Raw genomic sequence first — 20,963 nt, forward strand, 5'->3', positions numbered from 1 at the left:
GGGGGCTGTCAGTGCGCTGAGTCCTCCCCTCCGCCTCCTGCAGGATCAACTCACCGAGCGACCTCATAGGGCTTCCCCTCAAGGCCCTTGACCATCGTCATTGCCCTCCTTTGAACGCTCTAATAGCTGCTCCATGTCTTCCTTACATTGTGGCGTCCAGCACTCGAGGTGAGGCCCCAGCTCAGAGCAGAGCAGGACAGTCCCCTCCCTGGCCCGGCTGGCGATGCTGTGCCTGATGCACCCCAGGACACGGGTGGCCTCCTGGCTGCCAGGGCTCTGCTCAGATTCAGCTTGCCAGACGGGGAGCGGGGTTCCATCCTTCCCGAGTCAGAGGGGTCAGGGCTGGCAGGGGCCTCTGGAGAGCAACCAGTCCTAGCCCGTGCCAGAGCAGGGCTGGTGCCTCTCCCTCATTGCCTGTGGTTGCATTTCATGGGTTTCAACACCAATTTTCCTCTTACTCCTTATCTTTTAAGCTCTCAGTGACACATTTCTTTTTGTCTAACTTCTTATGAGGTGTCTGGGATGTGTGATCACCGGCTCTTTGCTCATTGCTCAGTCACTGAGCTGGGACGATCACATTTTCTCTTTCTTTTGCCAGTTGGTGCAAGATGGTACAGCTTTTGGGCACATCTATGCATCCTTTCTTTTTCCTCTTTTTTTTTTTTTCTTCAGGGAGGCAATTATGTATATGTGCTCTCTTTTCCTTGTGTTGTATTAGGAAGCATCTTTGCACCCACATGTTCCAAACTAGCCTCCAATTTAACACAATTAGCCTCGTAAATCCACACACTGACTTTCCAAGGAGAAGTGTGCCCAGCTTTCCCCAAGCACCCTGGGGAAGCGCTGCTGCCCGTGTCCCACCACAGCCAGGGTGTCCCCTCCATGGGCAGCCTGACAGGGATGTGTCTCTGTGAGCTGTCCTGGCCATTTCCAGCTGCTGCCTCCTCACCATGATCCCAAAACGCTTCTGAGGGACTGTGGACCTTGAAAGGGCTGTGACATAGGGACACAGAAATTCATTCTGTGTACATGGATATACATTTGTTCTACTGGGTTCTGGACCTCCTCCAAATAAGTGATATTTTCAGAACATTTATAGGGAAATAATTACGAAGCTGTGGGACTCTTCCTGTTATTACTCCCTCAGGGAAATTGAGTTGGATATCTTCAGAGGCACTGCTTATGCACTTGCGAAAGGGCTGGGGCAGGTATATTTTTCTTATAAGGGTAAGTGAGATTTAGCCCAGTAGTCAGGGTCGAGATGAAAGACAGAAGGGCAGTTATGCCTAGACCTCTTTTTTCCCCCTTTGGACTTTTCTGCGGCAGCCTGTCACAGCTGAAACAAATCTAGACCTCACTTGAACTCTGATTCTTAAGAGACATTGATAAAATACCTTCAAAAGACATCATGGGATCTGAAACACTTAATGCTGCTAATGATCCTGGACTTGGCAGAGACATCAGGGCACAGGACACAATTCCCTGTCCCTCACCTTCCTAAGGCAGTGAATTGCTCATTGCTTTCCTTGTGTGTGCCAGTGGAGCTCCCTTTTTATCTCCTTCTTCCCTGCTCTTCCTTCCTTTGCTCCAGATATCAGTGCCCTTTTTTTTTTAAGATGGTCTAGCTTCTTACATAATCTAATTCAATTTATAAGTTGTTCTCTGCTGGTTTTCACCTTCAAGACTACTGCTGCTATTTCAGGCCTGAAGAAGGGGCTTCTTCCCAAAAGCTTTTCCTTTTTTTTTTTCCTCAGTGGCAGCTGGCCTGATAAAAGATAGCCCCTCTTTTTACAAACCACAGTAAAAAAAGAGCAACTTACATCTTTAGCAGTGTGTTGAGTGACAGGGGAACATTTGGCTCCTTCTATGTAGTGTAATATGCAGCTAAAAACATCCAGTTAGTAGGTGTGCTTCAATTTAGTTTTATTTTCAATAGTCCGTTCTAGAAAAAAGGATATTTCTGCAGTAATCTGGAAACCTCTTACAAAGTCATCAGTTGACTCAATTTGCTGAAGTCAGGGTAGAAAGCCTTTAGCACAGTGTGATGGTAGATGGACGTTCAGGTTGCTTTGCCTTGCCTCTAGGTCTGTATTAAGAGTTGCAGGTGTAAAATGTGAGATGTCATTTAAAAATGCATCTGTTAAATGAGTCAAGGCTCCTGTGTGAACACCAATTTGATGTGGAGTTAAATCAGTATCAAGCTGAAGTTAACCATGTTTTAATTGGCATAGGCTTCACTGAGATACCAGTGCTGAAGTTTCCCTGTGATCCCATATAACCACAGAATTATGTTATGTGCTGATACTTTGTGAAATAGATTTGCAAATGCTTTTTCTTCCCCCCTTTTTTTCCAGAAACCATTTGAAGAAACCTTAGTGTTCCTTGCCTGCTTTCTTCCAGGCAGCCTCTTCAAGCATTTCTCGCATCCAGCCAGAATTGGATTCACATTTCAGAGTGATAGGTTAAAAATGTGGTCCCTCCCTGCCTCCACCTTTTTAGTTGCCGATTGACAACCAAAATGATGTGAGAAGTTTTCCTGATAGTGCACCTCACCTTTGGTGCTGTGTAAATCCCGAAGGACTGATTGAATCCTGTGGTTTATAGAGGAGTCTTCTAGCAGTATCTGAGGAGGATTTTCTAGGCAGGTGTCTGCAGAGTCTCGCAAGAAGCCTTTCCCATGGAAAGCCACTCCTCAGACAGTTGTCAATTACTGCAGTATTACTTCCATCAAGTATTGTGTGGATATGGCTGTGCTCAACTAATTGTGTCTTGGACTGAAGTGCCAGATGACAGCTGATACTACACCATTCTGTCCCTAAATAAACAGTTCATTTTCAGCCCTTGTGGCAACTCCCATGAGCTGTAAGAAAAGGGAGGGGATCCTGCCTTCAGCTTAGCCTCCTGCAGGGTGCAATCAGTGGAAATAAAGCAGAGGTGAGGCTGGAGGAAGAGAGGTGATACTGGGCTATGACATAGGGGATGGCACCAGTGTGTTCTTCTAACCTTTGTAAAAGGCTGTGAAAGTCACATCCAAGTGGTGATGTTTTACATCATTTGCCGGATGTGGGGAAGAGGATCCTAAGTACGCTTCTATATTTGCTGGTAGAAGGAAATTGGAAAAAATGAAGTTTAAAGGACTGAGCAAGCCCTGGTGCTGCAGAGAGGCTGGCAGGGCAGTGTGTGCCCAGTACCCCCTTCCCCAGTGCATCTCCCAGCACAAAGGCTTTGGGAGAGAGGATGCACATGATCAACTCATGTCTTCACAAATCTGCCTGGAATTTAGGACTGAAACAAGGAGCTGTGACTCTGTAGCCCCTCTTTCAACACATACAGATGGAAACTGTAGCTTTTAATTGGTTTGCTCCAAGTTCTTTCCCCAGGGCATTTCCAGGCAATAAAGATTTGATCACTGTTTTTTACCCCTTCTTATTAATTGGGAATTGATCTTACAAAGCCAGGCCATCAGTTTGATTTTTTCAGGTGAGTTTATGATATGAATATAGTCAGTCTTCCAGTGCTTGGCAATCCTTCGTTTTGGATCTCGAGCCAAAATTCATAATTTACATTGGCAGTGTACTAAGCCAGAATCCCAGATCCCAAGATTAATATTTGAAAGAGTTGAGCTTTCATTATTGGTGTAGCTTATCTGCTCAGATCTATTCACGAATGATAGACCATATTAGACTGGACTAGATAGATGAAGGTATCCCAGACAAAGGCATCATTTTTAGAATGCAAGGAAGGTCTTCGGTTGAGCAACAACCCCTCTTGCATTCACAACAAATGCAGGTGTTCTTACCTTGGCATTTTCAGTACTGTTCCTCTCGCTGGCTGCTGCACTTCTGCGAACAGACACAGAGGTCACTGCGCAGCCACCAACCCCTTTTATCTGGGGCACTGCTCGCCCAAACCCTGCCCTGGGGAGGTGTGAGGCTGTCAGCCAGCACTGCAAATGCTGCATTTTAGGAAAAACAGGACTGCCATTCCCAAGTTAAGAACTGTGAAGTGAGGTGCTGCCCACCCGCAATTTTATACTTACTAACCATATAAACATCCAGGTGACTGAAAGGGCTGTGGTGGAAATGCCTGCACCTGATCCTCAGGTCTGCTGCCAGTGTGTCCCACTGATGTGCTCAATGATGGAATAAAGAGTGCATTCATTAAAGTGGCAGTAGCAGTACATTGGGAAGGACCACAGGTGTATTGGAGATTAAGATTGGAATTAAAAAGAGATTTTGACACATTGGACAAGTGTCCTGAATTGTTAGAGGGCATTTGGACGAGGCCGGCCCATCAATGAGCAAACATTTGCTAAAAGGAAAACCTACCAAAGGCTTTTGAACACAAAGATGCAGCATAACATTTAAACAAGCTCTGAGCCACACATTACTAGAAACTGAAACAGTGCATAGGGGAAGTGCTGCCTTATCCTGGCCCTGGTCGTCTGCTCTGTTGTAGGCTTCTGCTGCTGGCAAATGCCAGGGAATGCTGAGATGATGATGTGCTCCATATGGGTGCTCTGATGTCATGCTCACAAATACAGAGCAGAAATGATCAGCCAAGGACACAGGACAGAGAACTAGGCAGTAGTTCTACAGAAAAGATCTGGGATACTGGTGGATTCAAAGCTGAACCAGAATCATAGAGCCATAGAAACATTTAATTTGAAAACGGTCTCTGAGATCATTGTGTCCAGTCATTAACCCAGCACTGCCAAGTCCAGCATTAATCCATGTCCCTGAGTGCCACATCTGCTTGCCTTTTAAATACTTCCAGGGACAGTGACTCAATTACATCTCTGTGAAGCCTCTTCTGATGCTTGACCAGCCTTTCAGTGGAAAAAAAAGAAATCCTAATGTCTATTTTACCTGTTCTGAGAAAAGGCCTCACGATATTGGAGTAGATAAGTGGTGATGTTATGCGTAAGAAACTTGTGCTGTCGTAGATATGAGGGGCTGAGCTCTGTTTGGTGGTGCTGGTATTTCCTGGAGCACTGACTCCAGCTTTAGCAGCACACTTTGAAAAAGCTATGGACTGATCAGCAAGGGTTCGCAAGAGCAGAGGGAATGAGTAGAAGGAAAATGAGTTAGTTTGTTTTGCTGCGAGGAAGATTTAGATTAGCCATTGGAAATGCTTTCCAGTACAGCCAACAGAGAAGCAAAGAATAGGCTGTCCACGTATTTCTCTGACCTGGCCAGTTTTTGAGAATAAGCTAGAAACCTGCTCATGGGAGATCAGAAAGCATGTTAGATCTGTTATTTTTAACATAAATAATGGCTGATTCTGCCTGCCTCTAAGTTCTTTTTAACCCTATTCATCACCCAGTGATTCTTATGTGAACTATGTGCTGTCATTTATACCTGTTTAGAGTGATTACACAATCAGGATAAAATTAATATCCTCAAATCCCTATTCAGAATGAACAAGAGGGTTTGGAAAAGGGACCTTATGAGAGAGGAATGTTGCCCTGCATGGCAAGATGGGTCTGCATGGAAATCACATGTACACAGAAGGAGAAGCATTCAGGTTCTGCAGTGCCCAGAGGTTTAATCCTAGTGAGTCCCTATTTTAGTCCTATTTAAATACAGTGTGGTACAATCCTTTGACTCAGATTAGAGGTATGCTGCAGAAAGGGCTCCTTCCATGCCAAACCTAAGGCAAAGGTAAGCAGGGATCTAATTTCTTGTGTTGGGACTCTCCTTAGTCCATGGGCAGTATACCTGGATGTCTCTCTTGCAGCAGAGTGGAGGTTTTATAAAGTCATCGACAGAAAAAAAAATTATCAGTGCATGCCTGGCTGGTTCAATTGTTTTGCAAAGAATGGGCAAGGAATTTATCCTATTTATCCTCCACAGCAGAGATAGCTCATGAGCAGATCCATTTGTTAAGAGAGCTCAAGCTGACTTCTCATGGAGCAGCCAGGCTGGCTACAGAAGGGAAGTGGAGCTGGGACTGCAGGCAGGGGAAGTGTCTTCCCCAGCCAGGGCTCAGTCCCAGGGTGTCCCAGCCAGGCCAGTGTCTGAAGCCACTCCAAGGGCTGGGATGAGCCAGACGTGGGGCCAGACACTGTGGCTGCAGCACAGCCCCGGTGGGGAGTGAGGGATGGGCCTGAGCACAAACAGCTGCTGAGCCCTGGGGAAGAAGGTCCCAGCAGGGCAGCTCACACCCCCATCCATGGAGCTGGTTTTACTGCAACTTGAGCCAAGGTTACAGTTTCTATCTGCAGGCACCGCTTCAAAGTTAGCCAGTGCTTCTAAGGCAAACATCTCTGCCCAGTTCTTCACTGAAGAACAACTTCAGTTTTAACTTAGTGATCCCTGTTGAGAAGATGATGTCCTCCTGCGAGCTCTCTATTTTTGTGCCAGCCTTAAGGCTTTCTGAACACCCGTGCCATGTGGCGACACCCCACTAGATGGCGGGACAGGAGCCGGTGGATGGGAAGCAAGGCTCTGCTCACCTTGGCTAGAGCTTTTTCCACTGCTGTTGGTACCGTTCCCATGTCACCTGAAATGCCCCAGGACCAGCACAAGTAAAATTCGATCTTGGGCCAGTAACTGATGCAGCCACTCTGGGCTCCTGACCAGCTGGATGCTGCACACAGATACCATTCACTCCAGATAATTAGCATCCACTCATAATGAGCTGGGGTCTGTTGAGTTCTTAGCCATTATAGGGGCTAATCCTGCCATGCTGAACTCACTCAGTTGCCATTTTTCAAAATGGCATTTGCTTCAGAAATCTTATGAAGCCTGAAATTGAGTTCTGCCATTTCAATCCATCCCTGTGTGCTTTTTAGGTCATTGTTACACAGTGTGAGCTCTCAGTCTTGTCAATAGGGAAATAATCATCAGAGCACTCAGCACGTTAATGGTGTTATCCCTAGAATTCTGACACTACCAGCAGGTAACACAGTTACATTTAGAAAGCAAACTTTGCTGCAGATGCACCGGGAAAATGGCAGGATTTAATACCCAATATGAGGAAATGGGTAGATTAACTTCTTGGTCTCTCAAAACATCACTTTAAAATACTGTAGGAGACAGCAGGCAACAGGACTAGAAGAGTCCATTTTGGAAAATAGCTTCTCAAATGGCAATCCAGTAACTTGAGGTCATAACACGTGTCAGCTGGAAATACAAAGCTGCTGTCATTTTCAAAGATCTCAAGACAGATAATTATTATTTTCTGTTAAGAATTTAGTGTCCACTACATTCCTTCTTTCTGCGAAAACCAAAAAGGTACCTGGATAACAAAGGATGTGTTGGACACTTAGGAGGTACCTCCCAGCTTCTGAGTGATTTTGATTTGCTCTATTGTTTCAGAAAGGTATGGCAGCACTGCAGGAGCTACTCAAAAATGGGGAATTTTAAGAGAAGGATGAGAGAAGAAGGTGTTTGCAGATTCTATGCACAAATATGCTCTGGGGAAATAGGGACTGATCTGTTTATCTATCTGTGAGATGGCTGATAATCTGAGGCACTTCAAGATAAGGGTACAAAAGGACCTTGAGAGTTCAGTCAGCCAGTCTTCTTTCATCAGGGGGATTAGTTAGACATGCACTTCTCTGGGGAGATGTTTGCTTACCTTGTTCTTCAGATTTCCCGGTGCTGGAGATTTCCATCGTCCTCTGCAGAACAAACAGAACTGCTTACTGCACAGGGGCCTGGGCCCTACCATCCCCCTGTGAGTGTTGCAAGTATAGGTGGATCATAACTTTTATTAATGTGGATTTAGAGGCCTGTCTGATGCTCAGATCCTTATGGAGCTCATTGTGCCCCATTCTACACAGACACTTGGCTACACAATTTCTGTATTTATTAAAAAAGCCCAACTATATTATTTGTGAGTACTTTCACACAGTATGAACCAGGGTGTTCCTCACTGTTTGGTTCTTTCGCTGGGTTTAATGGGCACATGGAAGTCTCTCTCCACAGCTGTGATGCTGTAGGTAGAGAGAAAAAATGGAAGAACCAGCTAATCTCATGTATTTCTTCAGGAGCTTTAAATGAAAAAGCAGTTTAGCTAAAGAATACAATTCAGGGCAGAATTGCCTGAAGTGCAAATAGATACTTCTGTGAAAACATAAGATCATCTCTCAGTGCTGATCACAAGACTAAACTGTTAATGAAATTTTAAGAAGGAAATAGAGAATAAAAGCAGAAACATCCCTGCCATATGTCTGTATACACAAACACACACACACACACACACACTCACACATTTTGAAATGTCAAGTGCCATGTGCAGGCGTGGCCTCACAGTGTCTAAAAGGTGTGATAAAAGTGGGACCAGTACCAAGAAGAGAGGCAAGGAGCAAAATATCTGCAATAGGACACACTAACTTTAAAAAGTGATACCTGGGGTGGTGGGTGTGATGGAAATCTTGGAAATCACCAGCAGAGTTGAGAAAATTGGAAGAGACCAACTATTCACTGTCTGTCAGCAGACAGGAAATATGGGAACATCAGGAAAATGATGAGGTGACAAGTTCAGAGGAGTCAAAAGATGGCTCCTTTTAACACCATGTGTATAGTTACCCTGGGAAACTTATTGCTTGAGGATGCTGTGGATGCCAAAAGTTTAGATTATATTGTAAAAGAAATTTTAAAAACTTGCAGAAAAGGCTACTAAGCACTTCTGGCTCAGGAAGAACCCCTACAGCCAAGGACTGCTGGACGTTAGGAAATTCAACACTGAGATGTTTCCTTCCTCTGCATAGATTTGTGTGTTTTTCAGGAAGGAGTTTGAAGATATCCCTGTATCCTTAAATGCCCTTTATTAACTTGTCAATCATATGCAGCCTTAGGAGAGAACTTTTCTAGAAACACAGAGGGGGAAAAAAGTCATAAAGAGGCTAGGGAATCATCTCTGTTTCTCTGCCCTGAAATAACCCTTGACAAACTTGTGGGGCCATGCTGAGGTGAGGGAGGACTGCTGCCCATTCTGCCTCACCAGCTCCCAGCTATGCCAATTACATTAGCTGCTGCCCTAAGGGTTTCTCCTCATCCGATCCTGCTGTCTTACAGTTCTGACCTGGTTTTGACATTTGAAAGAGCAAGCGAAACCTTCCTCACATGTGACAGGTGGTTTAGGGGCCACCGGCTTCCTTACTGTTTAATGACTGTGCTCAAATGCCCAGCCAAGGCAGTGTTGGATATCCCTGAGTAAGCGAAGGATTACAGAGGTGATGTGAGGTCAGGCTGTCTTGTTTCAGCCCTGCCAAGAAATCACATCCACACTCAGCACTCTTCTGTATGGCCACAGGCCCCCTCTGGGTGTCTCTTTTTAAAGTTTTTCTGCAATGTGGTCTAGTGCTGTGTTCCTCCAGCTGTGGCTCATCAGACATTAAATCACAGCAAATTTCCTGTCTGGGACATCCTGCCACACATGAATATCTCAGCCCACAAGAGTGTACAAGCAAAATGCATTGGAACCTAGAAAACACATTTTTGCACATCAAAGTTGAGCACACATATTTTTCTGCTGTAAATAACAACCACTGTGGTTCACACAGTGCTTGTTAGGTTTGGGCTTGTTTTTCCTAAAAGGTCATGCTATCCTTCAGTCTTGAGAAGCTCCAGAGCATGCGTGGGAGCACAGTACACACACCTGTGAGGGCACAGAGAAATTCCTGTGTGTCAAAACTGGTGCTTACAGCCCCTGCTCTCTGTGATGGCAGTCTGTGCATAACCCTCCTGTCTCACATTCTCCATGCATGAAATGAGGCCAGTAATGTTTATCCGCCTACTGCAAGGCTTCATAGAACAAATCATTGCTACTCTATGGGGACAGGAAACCAGGAAGAAATCCCACTGTAAAAATTAATAGGTATGGGAGCAAGTGAATGCAGAGAAATCAGGGAGGCGTGGGGGCGTAGCTCTTATAGCACAAAGCAAATGATTCTCCTCTGAGAACAGCATGAATATGGAAACCATGCAACAGATGCACTATGCTGAACATCAAATAGATGCAAATTATTCTGATCATCTTTTTGGTGCACTTTCTCACTATTCATGGGTGGGTTTGTGCTGAACATCCTAGAGAGAAGCTGCTTTTGGGGAGAGTGGATGTTGCATACACAGGGTGAGAGCATGCAGGGTGTGATGTGCTCATGGTGCCCAGCGCTGTGGGGGGCCCTTAAACAGCAGGATAGAAATTGGTTTCAGAATCCTCTGGGGCAAGGCAAAGGGGTGAGCTCCAGCCAGGCACATAAGAGCAAGGCCATGAAAATGGAGATAGTTTTTCTTTCTTTCTGTTATTCTGAGTTTACTATCCACTGCTTTGGATTTCTGCTGGTGGCCAGTGCTATTTAAAGAGTTGGCTTTCATCCAAAGCCCTGCGTTGCATGCTTCACAAGAAACACAGACAGAAAAATAGCAATTTCTCCATTAGTTTATTGAACAGGTCTGCGGCTGCTGAACACAAAGGCACCATTTCAGTTTCTGCATGCAATCCTGTTTATAAGCAAGCTGCTTTCCTGAAGCCCAGCTTTTTCAGAGGAACAACCTGATCATTTGTGGGTGTCTTTACTAGCTGGAGTCTGACCTAGGGAGACAGAGGCTCAGGGCATGATTTTTATTTGCAATTCTTTTTTTTTTTTTTAGAGCATTTCACATGCTCTCATTTCACATGAAAAGTGCAAACATAAAGGCCGAGTCTTCTGATTTTTGTAGCCCACTGAAAATTAAAGACCGGGAAAATTCTTTTTCATCATTTCCTTGATTTCTGATTATATTCTCCATTCCTGAGCATAGCCATGATGGTTAGTAGTTATAGTGACCAAATATGTTTCTTCATTCATAGTTTCTCTTCTGGAGTAATGCAGTCATAACAAATTACTACTTATTTCCATAGGTAGGGAAACAGAACTGTGGAGATCATGGATATTCAGGATGGATAGCAAGAACCTGAGAACTTGCCATGATAATAATATTTCAGTGGTGCTGATGATGAAGTTTAGTCTACAGAGAGGTACAAAGTTTGTTTTCACAGTGTGGTATTTGGCCCAAGTTACAAAATGTTAATCTTGAAAGAGAAGCACAAAAAAGGGCTGAGTTTTGGACTGACAGTAGGGAACTCCCATGTCCCAGCCCTGCTGGAGCTGTGCTGCTTTCTAGGGTGTTCAGGGCTGAGCCTGTAAGTATGTTTTTAGGAATCAAAGTACTTTTCTGCTTCCCAGCAGAGGCAGGAGCTTCCTGTGATGCTCAGGTCTTGTTCTTGGCACTCAGTTTGGATTTCCATTTTTTGGTTTCAGTCTCTTTATTCATAATGTGTACATGTGGGCAGTTACAGACCACACAGAAATACCCTGAAGAGTCATTGCCTCAAGGAAGAAGACTCAGTATTACAAAGCATGTAGGAATTGTACCCTCTTGTTCAAGCCCAGTGACAGAGATGTGAGCAGCACCAGGCATTGTTACAGCCTTTTTTCACAGTCGGTGCAATTTTAGTCATTCAGAGTTCTGAAGTCCTTTGTTTGGTTTTTTATATCATTAATGTGAAGGAGCTACTATTGTTTAAAAAACTGTAACTACTAGTTTAAAAACTGTAACTAAGAATAGTTATGAATTTACCAGAAGGGCACAAAGAGGAGAAAGACAGACTTGAATTATCAACACAACATTTAAACAATATATTATGATCTATATATCTATCTCAAAGATTAAAAGTTAGATAAAAATGCACACAATGTTAACTACTGCTAGCTTACATAAAAATAATTTTTATGTGAAAAACATGAAAGCTACACATTGTATATACTGCACACCTGGACTTGCATATTGAACTCATGCATAAAGTACTTTAGTCTTTTAATACAAATGTCCAGTAGACATCTGAGAGCTAAAGACTGTTGAATACAGCAGTTCTGGTCTTGCCTAGCGTGTGATACAGTAGTAATACTGAGCTGGCTGTAGTTGTTATATTTTTTAATCACGTAATCCTGCAAGACAAGAGCTGTGGTTTTCAATGCAATGTTTTATTTTCCATGCTCTGGCAAGTGACTTTGACAAATCATGGCTTGTTTTGGCTTAGTTCAAACACCAATTCTTATGTTAATAGTGTATAGTAAGAGGAAATGGAACATTTATGTAATTGCAGAAGTGAAATGCAAAAAAGAAAATAACTATTTTTTAATACATGGGCACAGCGTGACCCCACAGTAAGGTAACACTGCCTGCTCTGGCTGCAGTCTGTGGTCAGGAAAGATCTCTGGGAGCTGATTTTGGAACCTGGCACAAACTGGCTCTGTCATGTGCTACTTGGGGGAAAGTTCAGACATAAAAATCTGGGCTTATAAACAGAGGCAGCGAGAACTAAGATGCAGTTCTGACAGAGGAGATTTATTCTAATCTTTTTACCTGTCCCCCTGCCCTTTACCTGCCCTTTTGTCTGTACTTTTTAAGGTTCATGTTTGCAAGTACCTCTTCAACTATGAAGTAAGGTTAGGAGTGGGATGGAAAGTATCTCTATTTGTGTGTGTGTTCTATGATGCAAATGGAAATGGAAAACATTTCAGAGTATGGTCCAGCAGGTTTTCAAATTGAGATGTTCTGGAGCCAAGCTGGACCAAGCTTTAAATATTAATAAAACCAGATAATCTCAGTCATCAAAAATGCAGAGTGACTACAACTGTGCCTTGCACCATTGACTCCTCACCCCAATGGCCACAGTCACCTCAAATCAGCAGAGCAGAGCCTCTGTGAGCTCAGAACACTGTTGGAACACACATCTCTGTGTTTACAGTGCAATACTGACTGCCAGTGTCACAGGATGTCTCTAGGTGTAATGTACATTAGACAGCATAATCTACTTCATAAATTCAGCCACATCTTTTGCAGTGCTGGTGCACATGGAGTATTTTGAGATTACTGTGTCTAGCCTAATATTGGAAGATCAGACCCTTGGTTCAGGATAAGCAGTTGGTCTCCTTGCAAGAATATTTTGCTCTTGATTTTCATTCAGGGCTTGCCCCCCATTTTTACTACAATAAAAGTTATGGTCTGAGAACATTACAAAATAATAATTGGCCTCCCACCACCACCCTCTGAAACTAAACCGGCTTTTCAAGAATTTTCACAGTACATTGCTCACAAGGCTGAGGGAGATCAGCTAAAACTTGGAGGCAAACCCAGGTCCGATTAGTGAGCCTGTAATTCATTAACATTTATATGACCATTTGTTTCAGTGCATTTGAAGTAAACAAAACAGGGAAAATAAAGGAGAAAGAATTGAATGTTAATGAGAAACTCCAGGGCTTGATGCCATTGCCACTTGTTAGCAGATGGCAAATACCTCCAAACCTTGCAAATGCACTCTCAGGCTGCTGGAACTGTTGAGAGAGTGGATGGGAGCTGCAGCCTGCCTGAACAATTGTTTTCCAGAGAATTGATGTAATTTGCAGTGGATTTAGAGGATTTAATAGGAAAAAACCAAAACACTATTCAGTTGAGCTTTCTGGGTATAACGATTTTGACCAAGAATGTTAATTAATGAAAATGCAAAATGTTGTTTATTGTTTCTAAGGCAAAACAGCAAAACAAAACATCTGCAGCACTGGCAGAACAGCTTTGATTGTAAGAATCCTGATTCTGATTTTCCTGCTGCAAAAAGTGCTGCACTTCTGACAGCAGGCCAAGAATTCATTCCTAATGCTGTCCTCCTGCAACACGTAAAGGAAAAAGTTTTGAAGGTCTCACTGCTGCTGCAGCTCTGTCTCCTATCACAGTTGTTGGGGGATTACAGCACAATGCAGAATTTAAGAAAATTCTTAGAACTCTTTCTGGGCTGGTATCCAGAAGCCTGTGTTTGGCTAAGTTTAGAGGGCTTTTGGGACCTAACTAATCTGATACTTGAAGCCTGCGAAGTCAGGTATGTTAGCTCGGTTTGGGAGCTAATTCCTTCTGCACTGGTGACGAGGACAGTGGTTAAACTAAGATCTTTTTTGCTGATTAGAGACTTGCTGAGCTAATTAAATGCGCTCTGTTCAGATAAACCTGATGGAGCTGCAGGAGTCTGCACACCACTGTTATTTTCCCCACCTAGTCTTTAACCACACCATTTAAATGCCTCTACCATGTACTGGATTGTATGGAGTGAGTAAGATCATCTATACTGTACATTTCATTGCTCATACTTTCACCTCTCCCATGTCTTTCAAATGCTGTATACTTACTGATCAAAAGCCATTTTCTAGGGTTCCCCTATTTCTGGAACTGCTTTAGTACTTCAAGGTTTTAGAAATAGAGAACAGCCTGTTTATCATCTCCAAAATTCAGTGTTAGAATGGAGTCCGCAGTGAAAATCAACATCAGAAAAAAGGGCCGTCATTTACATATTGCTGAGATACATTTGGAGAAAGGCTATGTAGCTTCTATAGTTACCTCCTTTTCACACACATACAATTACCTCCATTACAGAAGCCTTTCAGGTAGGGACTGTAGTTTAAGATATACAAACAATAAAAACAGTGGATCTTTTGGAATCACATAAAATCCAGGATGTGTAAGAACTACAAGAGCTGGGCTAGTTTCCTATAAAATTTACAGATATTACAAATCCACAAAGTTTAACTCCATCCGAGGGGAGTATATAATCTATTGCTAAGTCCTGTGCTCCAAGCGGCCTGGGAGGATGGCCATGCTGGGTATCCTGAGGTGTGACTGCATAGTCTGTGACCTTCCAGGATCCCTCAACACCTACCCCAGGAAGTGGAGACAATCACTCAATCCCCAGACAGCTTCCTTAGAACATTTCTTCTCTCAGAATCCTGAAAGTGCAGAAGTAGCTTTTACCTGTAGTGCTTTCCTCTGGAACAAGTTACCTAGATGTCTTAGTCCTCATGGCAACTATCACTGATGTAGCAAACCATCTGTTTTCAAAGCACTGCTTATTCTTTGCACTTACAAAAATGCCTCTTGTCATTTCAGACAGTCTAGCACCAGTAAAACCTTCTGCACAATTTACATAGGCCTGTTCTCCTCATATCTCGTCTCAATGTTCATTTGCACTATCTTCTCTTGTTCATCTTTGTTACTCTTAATTTCTTTTTTCTCTCTTTTCTCCCTGTCTTCTTGCTAGCTTTGCATTTGAAATGCAAAGCAAGGAAGTTTGTAGGCTGGTTCTTTGATTAGGCAGAACTGGATTCCCCCTGGCCTTAGAGCTGAAACAAGGCCAACCCCTCTTTGGCACGAATTGAAGTCTGCATTTTCAGCTGTGTTGTAGGAGGCCACCCAAAGTTCTTCGACGAGGTTTTACACACAATCCAGCTGGCAGCCTGCAGGCTGCGAGGTGGCTCTGCCTTGCCTCTGTTGCCTGGCCTTGAAGGTCAGAAAAAGTTGTTAGCACACTGTGTGAAGTCTGGCATTAATGCCACCTCCTGTTCTTACTGCAAGCCAGACAGGAGGCCAGAGGTGTTAGGATGGGGTGTTAAAGGCAGGATGCATACTGCAACCGCTCAGGAGTGTTTGCTCTGCCAGATACTTGTGGCTAAGTCCTGTGAGATGTTGAGACAGTCTGATATTTCAATGCTTCCAACAGGATGAACCCACTTCAAGTCATGCAATGCTGTTCTTTTGTTACACTGCTGCTGCTGCCAGTGTGAAGCCAGTTCAGCTGCATCAGCTGGCAGAAGCCTGGGGTTTGATGGGTGCATTCTGTAATTAGTGAGTTGAACCCACTCATAAGTCAGATGAGAGCAATCAGCATCCTGAGCAAAGGGCCAGAATTGTGCCTGAGAATGGGAGGGGAATATGGGAAGGTAAGGTGTAGGAGGATAGAATATAAGAAAATAAAGATAGTGTAGAAAGTAATCTCACCCCTAAGGAGTTGCAGCTGGGCCAATTACCAAAGATTAGGAGCAGGCCTGACTTTAACAGGATATAGCTGTAACCAATGAGAAGGAGAGTGCTATAAAAGAGTGGGTTGGCTAGTTGAGAAGGGAACTGGAGTCAGTTGGCTGCTTTGTGAAGAAGAAAGAGTCAGTGCTCTGAGGAGCTGCCCACAAGAAACACCATGAAACTTTTGTGATAAGAAGACAAGAGTATGGAACCCCTGCAATAAGATGACAGCAGTAAGAGAGCATCTGCCTTTTTGGCAGTAAGCTGCTACATCAGCACTGCCTTGTTGCAGAACAAAGACCCTTTTTACAGCTGTGAGGCACATTGCTCTGCTCCCTAGTGCTGCCTCCTAAGGCATGAGCATGTCTAAAAGCTGGCATCCACTGAACCAACTGTAGGGAAGAATAACTCTGGGAAATAGAGGCACATGAGCATGTCAGCTGCCAGGCTTCATGGAAACCCAGGATGTCTATCACTGTCATCTGTGCTTCTTCAGCCTCTGGAAGACAATTGTTCTCCCACTCTGCCAGCCTTTCTTACTAGGAGCGGTGGAGATGTGAATTCCTACCCATGACTGCTGCTTTGCTGCATCAGCGAGGAATCCCACTGCACATTAAAGGTCCTGAGTGACTTGTTCAGCATGTGGTTGTTGTGACAGACAACTACCACAATGACAAAATCCTACAGCTGTTTTTCCCTGCTGTGCAGAATAACCTGTCTTGCTCAAGGTTAACAGCAATCAGCTCATCTCAGCCAAACACTGGTGTTGTCATCCTGTGGATCAGCAGGGCTATGAAGCAGGAGAATACTTCTTCAGAAAGCATCCTGCCTTTTCAGATTTTTTTTTTTAGTTATTTAATGCTTCATTTGACAAAATTTTATAAAGTACATTTTTAAATTTAAAAGGAAGGATATGGTTCTGATGCTGATAGCAAAAGCCGGGTTACCCAAAGCCAGACTGGAGTAGCCAGAAGAAAAGCTGTATTATTTGGGTAATGATTTAATGCAAAGCATTCTGTAAACACTAGAGGAAAACCATCAAAACCTGAGAATCTGGAAAGAGAATAGTGAGGTTCCTTTAAGAAGTAATAGCACTGAAAGCTTGAAATTTTGCTGCGTAGGCAGTTCTGTATTCTGATCAACCTAAATCCTGCATTGTGAAGGACATGGCTTGGGGTCACCTGCCAGTACATCTCCCTGAACATTGTCTTGTTTGAGTCACGTTTCTTTTACTGTAGAACTACTTCAACTGCAACTCTGCTTTCAGAGGATAGTCTAGTGCAAATATGTATCTCCCCCAGCAGACACTTCCACAAATATATACTTCCCCCAACAAATGCTCCCTACTATCCCTGGATATTGAGTACTGCCAGCAAAGGATGTACTGAAAGTGGCAGAAAACATACCATGTGTGAGGTGTTATTTGGTGTCACGTCAACCTCTCTGTCATTCATTCAACATTGAATCATCTCCCTTGTGGGAAAGGTTAGGCTGTATCTTACACCATATTCTGTCTGATTTTTACTAGGACATAGAAAAATATTTGCTCTTCTTTGTGTTGCATCTACCAGCATTTAAATTGGCATTGTTTCTTCTAATTGCTACTTATTTACTGCAGTGCAATATTGGACAAAAGCCTCTGTGAAGCAACTGTGACTGATCTTTATTTAGCAAGGACCTGGAGGATCACCCTTTGAGGTTGGAAAGTATTTTGTAGTAGTAAAAAGCCTCCTATGGTGCCTTCCTATCTAAACAACTTTAGCAGCTTTTCATTTGCTCATTCAAATAATATCAAGTGCAACACTGTCACGTACATAGGAGTTATTATCTCTGTATGGAGTCTCAGAAAAGAAGACTAATCAATTTCCCAGGTCCTGCTGCAAGATTGCAACACTTTCAGAAACGTTTGTTTGGTTTACAAGTTTTACTAGAACTGCTTTGCTGGGACCTTATGCTGTGTGACTCTTGTCCACTCAAAGCCTGGAACTGCCCTCTGTTCCTTCACCCTTTACCCATTAAAAACAAATAACATGACCCTTTTATATCCACAAAACAATGACACAGTAAAGACCTTTGGCTCCTGCCAATGTCAGAGTCCAAATCAGATTATAAAAAAAAAAATTTAAAAAAAGACTACAAAATAACATTTACTGTTACTCCTGATTTCACTTTCCTTTCTCCCTGTTCTCTGCACAGTAGATTATGTTACTAAGTTAGAAACTTCAGTTGTCTTGTCATTGTACATAACATATGCTAGCAGCTGGAGGAGGAAATGTCATTGAATAATTACAGACAAAAAGGGCTGGAGAGATCCTTGAGAGTCCATCCCAATGCTTGGTCCAGGTAATTCAGATTGTAATTATGTCTCAAAAACAGCTGCTTAACAGTTTTTAAAAGTTGGTAATGATGAAGGTACTGCAAACTCCACAGTCATTCTCATCTAGTACTGTCCACACCATTAGAAAGTCTGTTGTATGTCTAATATAAGTGGTGGACAACAGATAATTAAATTCCTCTTTATGGATAACTTTCATTCTAGAAGATTGTGTTATACTAATCTTTTTTTAAGATGGTTTCTTTCAATTTTTCATTACAGATTGTGTTTTGTTTTCCTAGCTCTTCTGTACAGCCCTCCTGAAATGCACCACACATAACTGGATGTGGTGCTTCAGGCTGAGGCTTTGCCCCTGGCAAACACAAAGGAAGTACTATTTATTATGTCTTACAGTTTTACACGTGCCAATAGCAAACTGAGTGTCTCATTTCCCAACAAAGTCATCTGCTGTATGATTGAGGGTCAGATGAAATGCTCTTCAGAGAGAAAGTGCAAACAATTGAAGGTGAGGAGGCTGTGCCCGGGCAGGGAGCTCTTGACTCCCATGTCCTAGGATTGCTTTCATCACTCAGCCAATGGAACATGAAAAATGCAAATCAATTATGTAACTCATAATTGTGGATTGTGGAAATTTCCAAGGGAAAAAGGTAACTCTCCTGTGGTTACAGCTAGCTACAAAATGACAAGGCAGTTTGAGCAATATCTGTAGCCACCTGTGTCTCTCCACTAACCATTCATTTAAGCAGCAGGAGACTTGGCAGACCTGTCTTTACCACTGCAGAGACCAGAAGTGAAATTATTTTCCATTTTAAGCAGCAGTGGAAGTAGCAAAAGAGGAACGAATGCACAAAAAGCAGAGCTCCCTGGGAAAATGGTTTGAGGGCTGTCTTCTTGTGCATAAAAAAACCCCCAAAAAACCCCACAAAAAATGTGTGAGGAAATTCAGGAGCAGTAACTTTATGGGTCTGGGAATTAATTAATTAAACTGTAGCCCTGCATAGCCCCTTGGGAAAGAACTGGCACTTGGATAAAGCTGTTGTAAGACTGTAATCAGTAGCACATGTGGAAAGATGCTGAGCACCTAAGTCAGTGCTGGTATGACGCAGATGCCAGGTTCAAGGCAGCTTGCCAAAAGTTGTCCACTGTCTGCTGACAAAAACATTACGTACTTCATACGTAGTATGAATTGGGTTGAGAATACAACAGAAGACTTTATTCAGAGGACCCATGCAAAAGTCACCAGTAGTAACAAAAGTTAACTGGAATTCTTCTTTATTCAGAAGTAAACAGTTCGGAACTAGCATCTAGGTTGTTAAGAAACTAAGAAATGTGATTGGGTGCAAGATATAACATGTGAGCAGGAGCAGATTTTCATCAGAGGTAATAAAACCCATCTGCCTGCAAAAGGAACTGCCCAACTCAAGATCAGAGTGGGACCAAAGTCCTTCTTAAAAGGAGGCAGGAATTTGAGAAGTCAGAAAACTGAAGCAGCAGCACCAAAGTGCAAAATCACTCAATGTTAGAAACAGTCCAAATGATCTTTGTGCAAAAAGAAAGAAAGGAGCCGTTCAAAGTTTATCTGAAGTAAGATCGTACCACTACTTGCTGTAAAGTACTAGCCAGCTACTGGGAGTTTCAGGAGGGGACTAGACCAGTTCTGTGGTGGGACTTGGTAGCTAGGTTCTGTGAGGCCCACCTGCAAAGACAACTTTGCAACATTGTGATTAGAGCACGAGCTTTGTAGGCTGCCCAGCCTTTAACAAGTGAAATGTAACATTTGTGGGACATCTGTAATAGGCTCAGATTGCTTTGGAGAACTATTTTCATTGTATGAAGCACTTGTGGCATGCCGGAACCCAAATTTTGGGATTCCTCATGCTTTATCGAGGATTGCATGCAAAGCCACATCCAGCTTCTTAATGAGGCCTGAACGGGTGTCACCCTCTTTCTCCCCCAGCCAGTAAGCTTAAATAAAGGTTCTCAGCCTCCAGCCTTGCCCTGAGATGGGCGCGGGGAGCAATCCCGCAGGGTGTTTTGCCCTTTCCGGGGTAAGGCATGCCATCAGCCTGCAAGGCAGCGGACTGACAGCCGCAGCAGGGCTGCACCCTGGGGGTAGGTCCCTACAAGCACCCCTGGCAGCTCTGCAGTCAGAAACAGAAAGCACCGAATGGCCAGAACACTCTGCCTTTAGGGGCAGCAAAAGAACTGATTCCAACTATTTCACAGGAAGCCCTGGGCTCTGCACCAGACTACTTCTGGTTCTCGTCCAGTCTTCATGCACTGGTCACTGCCATCCGTACAGCAGCTGAGACCTGCCCTTTTGGATAGTGCCTTTCCTTCGGGACAGGCGCTGGATGTGTGTGAACAAAGCCACGTAAAGCATATATACTGAATCCATAATTTCTGCCCTGGTGATGCAAAGAAACATAGTGAGAATGCCACACAACTGTGTAATACTACCACGACTGCTGAATCACCCGTGTAACCGTTCTGCCAAAAATATTGAAGAGGGTATTTTAAAGAGCAAAGTAGCTATTTAAGCCCATCCTGCCCCTTTCTGTTCCTCCACACAGCAGGTAGATAAAGGTTCCTGTGCCGCCTCAGGAAAGCTCAGCCTCGGTACTGCTGCGGTGTCGCTGCCCCCCATAGGATCGTAAACCGAGGGACAAAATCAGTGTCCTTATAGATAATGGTTAGAGGACCAATAATTAGAGGAGAATCTCTAAGGGCCGAGTGACCTGCTCGTTAACCGGGGAGCGCTGAACCCCCCGACACAGCCGCTCCATTCTCCT

This window comes from Geospiza fortis, unplaced genomic scaffold (genome assembly GCF_000277835.1).
Source record: "Geospiza fortis unplaced genomic scaffold, GeoFor_1.0 scaffold194, whole genome shotgun sequence".
In the NCBI taxonomy this organism is placed as follows: Eukaryota; Metazoa; Chordata; class Aves; order Passeriformes; family Thraupidae; genus Geospiza; species Geospiza fortis.